Consider the following 9688-nt stretch of genomic DNA (forward strand, 5'->3'; position numbering starts at 1 on the left):
TTAGTGCTGGAGGGGAGTCTTGGCCCCCCAGGAGGATGAGGGTTCTCACTGTGCAGATGCCCTTTGCTAGTGCTGCCCAGCTGCCCTGGTGTTTCTCAGTGGGAAAGGGGAGTCTTTGGCCCATGAGGGAAAGGAAGTTTCCCATGTGGGGTTGCTTGTGGGGTCCTCTTGTTGCTGCCCAACTACCCTGGTATGTCTAGGTGGGGAAGGAGATCAGAGGCCCACAGAGACTAAAGAGGTTTCCAAGATGGTGCTTCTTGTGGTGGTGGAGTCCCTCTTTCTAGTGCAACCCAGCTGCCCCAATAACTCTTGGGGAAGGAGGGAAGTCTCAGGTGGGGAACAGGAGTGCTTCCCCTGGTCATTTGTTGTTGGTGGTGCTCTGGACTGCCAATCCTTGCTAATGGTACTGGCTCACCTGGTGGTGTCAGGGGAGGCCAGTCTGGGGCAGGGGCGAGCCCACCTGGGCTTCCTTCTGTTGCTAGTGTTGGGGAGAGAAGCACTGGGCCTGGGCACGCACTGTTGTGTGTGGCAATCTAAGACTCCCTGCCATGTGTCACTCCTCCAGTCCTGGATCCCAAGCCAGTTTGTCTTACCACCTTTCAGAGGTCTCCTTTGGTAATTCCCAGAGTTCACAGTTATGTTTAGCAGGGAGGAGCAGGGAGAAATGAGTCTATGCCATCTTGTCTGGACTGCAAGTAGCTGTGTATTTTTATAGTACAAAAACACAAAATATACTTTAAATAAAAATATTTCTGAAACAAATACTTCTGAAGTTTGAGTTACTGTGTACAAATCTTCATTTCTGTTCTCTTGGCATATATAAAGGGGTATGACCATTTTTACTAAAGTCTTCAATACGGAAGTTAGTTTGTATTTTGGTAAATGTTTCAACTAAGCATCAGCCTCATGGAGTAATAAAATACACAAAGGTTAGGTACAAATTTATTACTAGGAATTTGTCTTGCACCCATGAAGAAGTAACTCCTATGGACTTGTGCCCCTGCCACAGACAACAAGACACAGTGAACAATATGTGGAACAACTAGAAAACTAGTTGGCTGTGCATGTGAGGGTAAAGATACATGCTGAGGGAGAAACAGTTACTGGGAAGCTCTAAGCTGAATAATCCTAGAGGGCTACAAAGAGGTTGGAAACCATTTCGGTTCTCAGCGACCAGAGTGGAGAGAACCATCAGTAGGCTTCTCTAGTTGTGGAGGAAGTCTCCTGTAGATTGGCCCTAAAAAAGGCTAAAAACAAGGCCTGAAAGAATTAAACTGATCTACAAATAATTGTTTCGAAGGCCAAATAAAAAGAAAAAAAGCATTGTAACATCCAGCATTCAACAATATAATCACAGTGTCTGACATGCAGTAAATATTACTGGTCTTATAGAGAATCTGTAAAATGTGACTCAAAGCACATGAATAGTCAGCCAGTAGAAACAGACTCATAACCCACAGAAAATGATCTTAAAAGAGGTATTACATATTTTAAATATACTCAAATTTGTACATTATCAAATGAGAAAGATTGAAGATATTAAAAAGACCTGATGGAATTCTAGAGATGGAGAATACATCAGATAGGACTTACAGTAGATTAGGCACTGCAGAAAAGAGGCTCAGTGAATAGCAATAGAAGCTGCCTAACGTAAAGCACAAAAAAGGTCATTCTGTAACAAAGACACATGTACCCGAATGTTTATAGCAGCACAATTCACAATTGCAAAGATGTGGAAACAACCCAAATGCCCATCAGTACATGATTGGATTAGTAAGCTGTGGTATATGTATACCATGGAATATTACTCAGCTATAAGGAATAATGAAGATACGACATCTCTATGGTTCTCCTGGAGAGAGTTGGAACCCATTATATTAAGTGAAGTATCCCAAGAATGGAAAAACAAGCATCACATGTACTCACCAGAAAATTGGTTTTCCTGAACATCACCTAAATACACATCTAGGAATGACACCAATCGGATATCAGACTGAGCTGGGGGGCGGGGGAGGGGATGGGGGTATGCCTACACAATGAGTGCATTGCACACCGTTTGGGGAATGGTAACACTTGAAGGTGCTGACTCGGGAAGGGAGGGTGGGGAAGGGAGGGATATATACCTACATGATGGGTGCAACGCGCACTACCTGGGGAACAGACACGCCTGGAGCTCTGACTTAGGGGGAAAGGCGGTACATGGGCAACGTATGTAACCTGCAATTCTGTATCCCCCATAACAATAAGATGAAAAAAAAATTTATATATTACAAAGTAAAAAAATAAAAAAATTAAAAAAAAAAAAAAAAGAAAGAAGTCTAGGGGAAGCACCTGCATTTCCTGGCAAGGTCAAATCTGCAGAATAAAGAGGGGTCTCAGATCTTACTACTGTATATTAACACTTCTACTGAGGTCACTGTTGCAATCATGCCCTCTTGTCTCCCAGCAACATTCTGTGAAAAAGAAAAAGGAACTTGGGAGAAGATTAGGAGCTATGGCCAATCTCCAAGGGAGCGCAGGGCCTTCACAGCATTGCTGGGGTTGGGTGACAATCCTGTGCCTGTGTCATCTGTTCATACGAGGAAGGAGAGGAGATACAGATCCCCTGTAGAGAATGCCTGTGAGGGGAATAAGTGGGAAATAGAGACTCGATTGTTGCTGGATGACTGAGCAACTCACTTTTTGTCTCTGCTTTGCATGGATGTTTACACTTAAAATCATACTTAAAATTACTTAAATATCATAAAAATCATACTTAAAATTAATATTTCATTGTGGTAAGCTTTATGGCCCCTGTGATAAAGACGAAGAGGGAAGACTCCAAGTCTTAGAATCTCTAATTATGATTGTGGATTTGTCATTTTCTCAGTTTAGTTTTGTCAACTTAGACATCATTTTTTTTTTTTCTTGCCCTGACACCTGGGCTGGAGTGCAGTGGTGCAATCATAGATCACTGCAACCTCAAATTCCTGTGTTCAAGCAATCCTCCTGGCTCAGCCTCTGTGTAGCTGGGACTACAGGCATGTGCCACCATGCCTGGCTAAATTCTATTTTTTTTATTTTTGTGGAGACAGGGAGTCTCGTTGTGTTGTTCAGGCTGGTTTTGAACTCCTGATCTGAAGTGATCTTCCTGCCCCGGCTTCCCAAAGTGCTAGAATTATAGGTGCGAGCCACCATGCTCAGCCTAGACATGATGTATTTTGAATCCGTGTTAAGTGCATGTACATGTAGAATTGTTACATCTTTTATTATCATAAAATGTTGCAGTAGTTTATCTCTGGTAATCTTCCTTGTTTTAAAGTCTGCTTTGTTTGACACTAATGTAGCCACATCAGTTTTCTTATGCTTAACGTTTGCATAGTACATCTTTTCCCATTCTTGTACTTTCAACACATCTACCTTTATATTTAAGCATACCTTTTTGTACACAGCATATTATTAGGTCTAGCTTTTTCATCCAGTTTGAAAATCTGTCTTTTATTTAGAGCACTTAATCCATTTATACTTTTTTTTTTTTTTTTTTTTTTTTGAGACAGAGTCTCACTCTCTTGCCTGGGATAGAGTGCCGTGGCATCAGCCTAGCTCACAGCAACCTCAAACTCCTGGGCTTAAGCAATCCTTCTGCCTCAGCCTCCCAAGTAGCTGGGACTACAGGCACGTGCCACCATGCCCAGCTAATTTTTTCTATTTTTAGTTGTTTGGCTAATTTCTTTCTATTTTTAATAGAGATGGGGTCTCGCTGTTGCTCAGGCTGGTGTCGAACTCCTGAGCTCAAGCAATCCTCCCGCCTCTGCCTTCCAGAGTGCTAGGATTACAGGCATGAGCTACCTCGGCCGGCCCATTTATACTTTTTGTTAACTTTTTATTTTTTATTAATAAAATTTTTAGAAATATTTAGTGAATTTACTCAGAGGAAATTTAAATAATACAGAAATAAAGAAATAAATACAGAAATAAAAAATATTAGAAATCTATATACAATAAAAAGTGAATATACATTAGCCAACTTCATGGACATTTCCAGTTAAACATTTATACAAATACATGTTCAGGTTTTCTTTATATAGGGATGATACATACATACATGATTCTGGCCAAAAAAATTAGATGCTGAAAATATTCTTATTTTGAAAATGATGTGGAATACATTTCAACAACAGCATTTTACATGAATGTAAACTCCTGATTTAATTCCATGACTTTTTTCATGCCAGAAATATGGTTGGTTTTAATTTTTTAAAACAGACATTGGTATAAAAAGACATTGGCTTAATAATAATAAAGGCATTTACATATACAGTATCTCAGTGTGGACAGAAAATTTTTAATATTGATTATTTGCTGTGATGTTTTAAACTTTCAAAATCTTTTCAACATAAGAAAATAGCTACACACATTTGAGTTTTTTAATAAAACACAATCTTAAAAAATTAATGATTGGTGTTTATAGTTCCTATCTAAAAAGTCCTGTTTTATTTTTTCATATAGTATAAACTATATTCTTATGCAGGATTGAATTAAAACATAATAATTTTTAAACAATGTTACCAAATAACCATTAAATTCTAAATGCAGCAAAGATGAACAGTCTTCATGGTGAACTTATACCTCATTGCAGTTGAGCTTGCTCCTTTGGATATTTTTCCAATTCGATGTGAAGTAGATTGTTAGGGTTTCATTATGTGGCTTCTAAAAGAAAAAAATGGTTTTGGTTTCTTCCACAGTTCACAGTTCTCAGATGAGATCTTATTTTAGAAATCATGGCCGGGCGCGGTGGCTCACGCCTATAATCCTAGCACTCTGGGAGGCCAAGGTGGGCGGATCGTTTGAGCTCAGGAGTTCGAGACCAGCCTGAGCAAGAGCGAGACCCCATCTCTACTAAAAATACAAAGAAATTATATGGACAGCTAAAAAAAATATATATATAGAAAAAATTAGCCAGGCATGGTGGTGCATGCCTGTAGTCCCAGCTACTTGGGAGGCTGAGACAGTAGGATCGCTTGAGCTCAGGAGTTTGAGGTTGCTGTGAGCTAGGGTGACGCCACGGCACTCACTCTAGCCTGGGCAACAGAGTGAGACTCTGTCTCAAAAAAAAAAAAAAAAAAAAAAGAAATCATATGGCCAAGAGATGTTTTGAATAACCACATGCTCTTTAGAAGACAAAATCTCTCCATAGAATTGTAATAAGTATGCATCTACATCCTTTTCTATGTTACCACTATATCCTACTCAGAGTAAGATGGTATTCCTGTTCCTATAGTCCACTTAATTAAAATATGAATTTTTTCATCATTGATAATTTCTGTTCTGGATCATAATTCTGACCACCACCTTTTAATGACTGCTTGAAGCCAGTTGTTTTTGGTTTTTTTGGAAGAGGCAAAGTCGTTTTATTTTTCTCCTTAGTAAATCATTTAAATTTCCTGTGGGCGTTCTTTCATTTGCCAACTAGAATGGTAAATGGAAGGTACTTGGCACATAACTTAAAATTCATTTTAATTTTAATAAATAGGGAATGGACATTCTTTGTTCTTAGCCACACATACTCCTTACTAAAACATGCAGTCTGGTAACGGACTAAAACACTATTTCTAGAGGACACATAAAATACAAACACATTGGAAGCCAATGTAAACCAACTATTACATATTCTTCAAATTTGCTTTTAAGTAGTGACTTTATTAGAGGGAACAAATCTACACAGCAGCCAAGTGAGGTATATTGTTTTTCTTCCTGTAAATTATCGGTGAGCACGGGAAGGCAATCTATGTAACTCCAAAGTCTTCTGTCCTCACCAAATAACCTACAAGTTCACTTATACTTCTCTTTCTCTAGAAAGTTAAAGCTACATTCAGTTTCAAATCCCCGCTGAACAAAGCTTGGGCCATTGTTTCACGGCCCTGAGGAACCTCAGGAAAAAACCCACTGTATTTTCATGGTGGGCTTTCTGTTTTGCCGAGCTCACTTGGGCTTTTCACAGCTTGTCCAGAGCTGCTCTGTTTATGTAAGCAGCCAACTGTTTTGGAGATTTCTTAACTTCCTTCATGTTCTTGTTAGTGAAATTAGAGATCTTTTTTCTAGAAAGATCAATGGGATGGTCCTCAGTATTATTACAAAAAATCTGTTTTTTAACATTGTGGGTTACAGATGCCATAATCTCTTGAACACCGGCCCTCAGCGTACCACAGTGCCTTGCCCAGCGCAGCAGCCTAGGGCATCCCTCCCTTGGAGGCCTCACTCTGGCCATTCAAATGCTGCTGCTCCTGCCCTGCAAGTTGCTGGAATAGCAGAGGTAACACCCACGTAGTCGTTACTCAGATTCACCAGTTGTTTTTGTGATGCCCCATTTGCTTTATCAGACTCTCTGGAGACACACACACACACACACACACGCGTACCTTTTTATAGATGCATGTAAATATGTGTATGTATACATGCATATGTATGTGTGCTTTTTATATATGTATGTGTCCTATATATGTATATAAATTTTTTCTGAACCATTTTAGACTTAGTTCTTGACATCTTGATCTTTTACCTCTGAACACTTCATTATTTCCTGAAAAACAAGGACATTTGCTTATATAATTATAGTTAGTTAATTAATCAATTATAGTTAATTAATCAATCAATTAATTATTTTTGAGACAGAGTCTCACTCTCTTGCCCTGAATAGAGCGCCGTGGCATCAGCCTAGCTCACAGCAACCTCAGACTCCTGGGTTCAAGTGATCCTCCTGTCTCAACTTCCCGAGTAGCTGGGACTACAGGCTTGTAGTCCTGGCTAATTTTTCTATATTTAGCAGAAATGGTGTCTTGCTCTTGCTCAGGCTGAGCTTGAACTCCTGAGCTCAACTGATCCTCCCTCCTCAGCCTCCCAGAGTGATGGAATTATAGGCATGAGCCACCACCCAGCCTATAGTTAATTATTTAACAGTACAATTATCAAAATCAGGAAAATTAACATTGATTTATTATCTAATCCATTTCTATATTCAGATATTGTCAATTTTCCCAATAGTGTCTTTTCTACCTATCCTTATTTTTTCAATCCAGGATTATGTATTATATTAGTATTTGTCATGTCTCTTTAGTCTCCTTTAATTTGCTTTTCTTTGTCTTTTTTGACCTTAGCTTTTAAGAACAGTACAGGTCAGTTGTTTTGTAAAATGCCTTTCAGTTTAGGTTTTCTGGTTTCTTAACTGATTGGATACAAATTATGAATTCTTTGAATAAACATTATAAAGTGACATTTTATCTCAACACATTACATCAGGAGGCACGTGGTTGTGGCTTTGTACTGATATTGGTGATGCTTGCTTTCGCCACTTGTTTAACCTCTATCTACCAGCTTTTTCCACTATAAAAGCTACTTTTCCCCCCTTTTATAATGAATGCATAATTTGTGGAATAATTCTTTGACAAAATATAAATATCTCCTATTTGCATACAATTTTTAACCATGAGTTTAAATATCCATTGCAGAGTTTCTAACTTTATTATGTAATCTGTATTTACTTGTCAGCAACTAAGAATTTTTTATTCTCCCCACTTATTAATAACAGTTGATCCTCATTATTTACAGATTCCATATTTGTGAATTCACCTATTCACCAAAATCTGTAACTGCAAAATCAGTACTTGTAGTACTTTCACTGTCATTCATAGACATGCAAAGTTGTGAAAAATTTGAGTTGCCTGATGCATATGATTCTAGCTGAGGTCAAATAAGGCGATGCTCTGCCTTGTTTCAGCTCCTCGTACTGGAAACAATGTCCTTTCCCCATAGTTTAGTGCCACCTGTTTTGTAGTTTTGTACCTTTTGTCTGGTGTTCCTAAGTGCAAGAAGTTGTGATGTGCCTTATAGAGAAATACCCGTGCTGGATATGCTTTTCTTAGGCATGAGTTATGGTGCTGTTGGCTATAAATTCAATGTTAATGGATCAATAAAATATAAATAAGGTGTCTTTATACAGAAACCCACATAAAACAAGATTGTGTATTGATTAGTTAACAGGGTTTTTGTTTTTGTTTTGTTTTGTTTTTTCCAGAGTGAAAGCTTTTAATTTTGAAGTGTGAATCAGCTTCTGGGTTCTCTGTTTTGTTCCATTAATATGTGTCTGTCTCCATTAATACTATACAGTCTTGATTACTCAAGCAGAATGGTTCCTCCCACTGTATTTTTTTCAAAATAGTTTTAGTTATTTGTGATCTTTTGCTTTTCATTCATAGACTGAAATTTTAGGCTGTTGAGGCAGAAATAATTTTTTTTTCAAGACACGGTCTTGCTCTGTCACCCAGGCTAGAGTGCAGTGGCAGGATCATAGCTTACTGCAACCTTCAACTCCTGGGCTCAAACAATCCTCCCGCCTCAGCCTCCCGAGTGGCACACCCAGCTAATTTTCAAAAATCTTTTAGAGATAGGGGCTCACTATGTTGCCCAGACTGGCTTCAAACTCCTGAGCTCAAACAATCCTCCCTCCTTAACCTCCCTGCATTAATCGGTACATCAAAAATTTGAGGGCCTGGCACAGTGGCTCATGGCTGTAATCCTAGCACTCTGGGAGGCCAAGGTGGGCGGATTGTTTGAACTCAGGAGTTAGAGACCAGCCTGAGCAAGAGCGAGACCCCGTCTCCACTAAAAAAAATAGAAAGCAATAGCTGGACAACTAAAAATATATACAGAAAAAAATTAGCCGGGCATGGTGGCGCATGCCTGTAGTCCGAGCTACTCGGGAGGCTGAAGCAGAAGGATTGCTTGAGCTCAGGAGTTTGAGGTTGCTGTGAGCTAGGCTAACGCCACAGCACTCTAGCCCAGGCAAAAGAGTGAGATTCTGTCTCGAAAAAAAAACAACAAAAAAAAAAAAACGTTTTTTTTTTTTTTCTCTTAGAGTAAGGTTACAACGTCCTGTTGAGTAAGGCAGTACAAAATAAGAAGCAAAGATAAAACTGGCACAAAAACTTGTTTGTTTGGAATATTGTTAAAGATTCTGAGAAAGTCCTAGGAATCTCTACCTATTCAATTCTTTCAAATGTCATATACTACAAAATGTCATTTTCTTTAGCTTTTCCTCTTTTATTAGCCTGAATAATAAATATTTTGTACATTTTTTGATGCTGTAATATTGTGAATGGAGCTTATTTTTTTTATTATCACTGGGGAAAATTGGTGTTATATTTTCCAAGAAAATGTTTTTGAAAAGATAGTTATAAATATTACGAATATATATGTTCGCATTGCTGTAAACTCTCAGAAGGTGGTGGTGCGTCTATTGATTAAACACATGAATCTCAGTGAGCCAGGGATTACGCTGTGTCTAACGTTCTTTTCTTTCGGTTTGTGTCCATTTTCTGATTTTCCTAAGTTTTCGTGTATTACTGTGTAATTCTCAGATGCTAGCCTGGCAAAAGATATGATAATGAAATATTCATTAGGAGAAACCAGGAGGTTCGGGCATGTTTTCCTAGCAGAGCGGGGCTCCAGTCGGTCTTGCAGGCAGCGCCGCGTCCCCGGCGCCAGCGGCGCACCTGCTGCGCCCCGGCTCCCGCCCCGCCTGCCGACCGTGGAGGCGCCCTCCCTCGCGGGGGCTGATGGGAAGTTGCGCGCTCCGCTATCTGTGCGCATGTGCGCTGCGCGGCGGGTGCCTCACGGCCGGCACTGCTGTTTCCGGTGTGCGATTATGGCTTGT

The 9688-nt window shown here is 39.4% G+C and overlaps 1 pseudogene; it reads right to left on the reverse strand.

Moving 5' to 3' along the window:
• Positions 1–397: 397 nt before the first annotated feature.
• LOC138376566 (KATNB1-like protein 1) lies at positions 398–9624 on the reverse strand (annotated as a pseudogene).
• Between the last annotated feature and the right edge of the window lie 64 nt (positions 9625–9688).

Source organism: Eulemur rufifrons, chromosome 28, assembly GCF_041146395.1.
Source record: "Eulemur rufifrons isolate Redbay chromosome 28, OSU_ERuf_1, whole genome shotgun sequence".
Taxonomy (NCBI): Eukaryota; Metazoa; Chordata; class Mammalia; order Primates; family Lemuridae; genus Eulemur; species Eulemur rufifrons.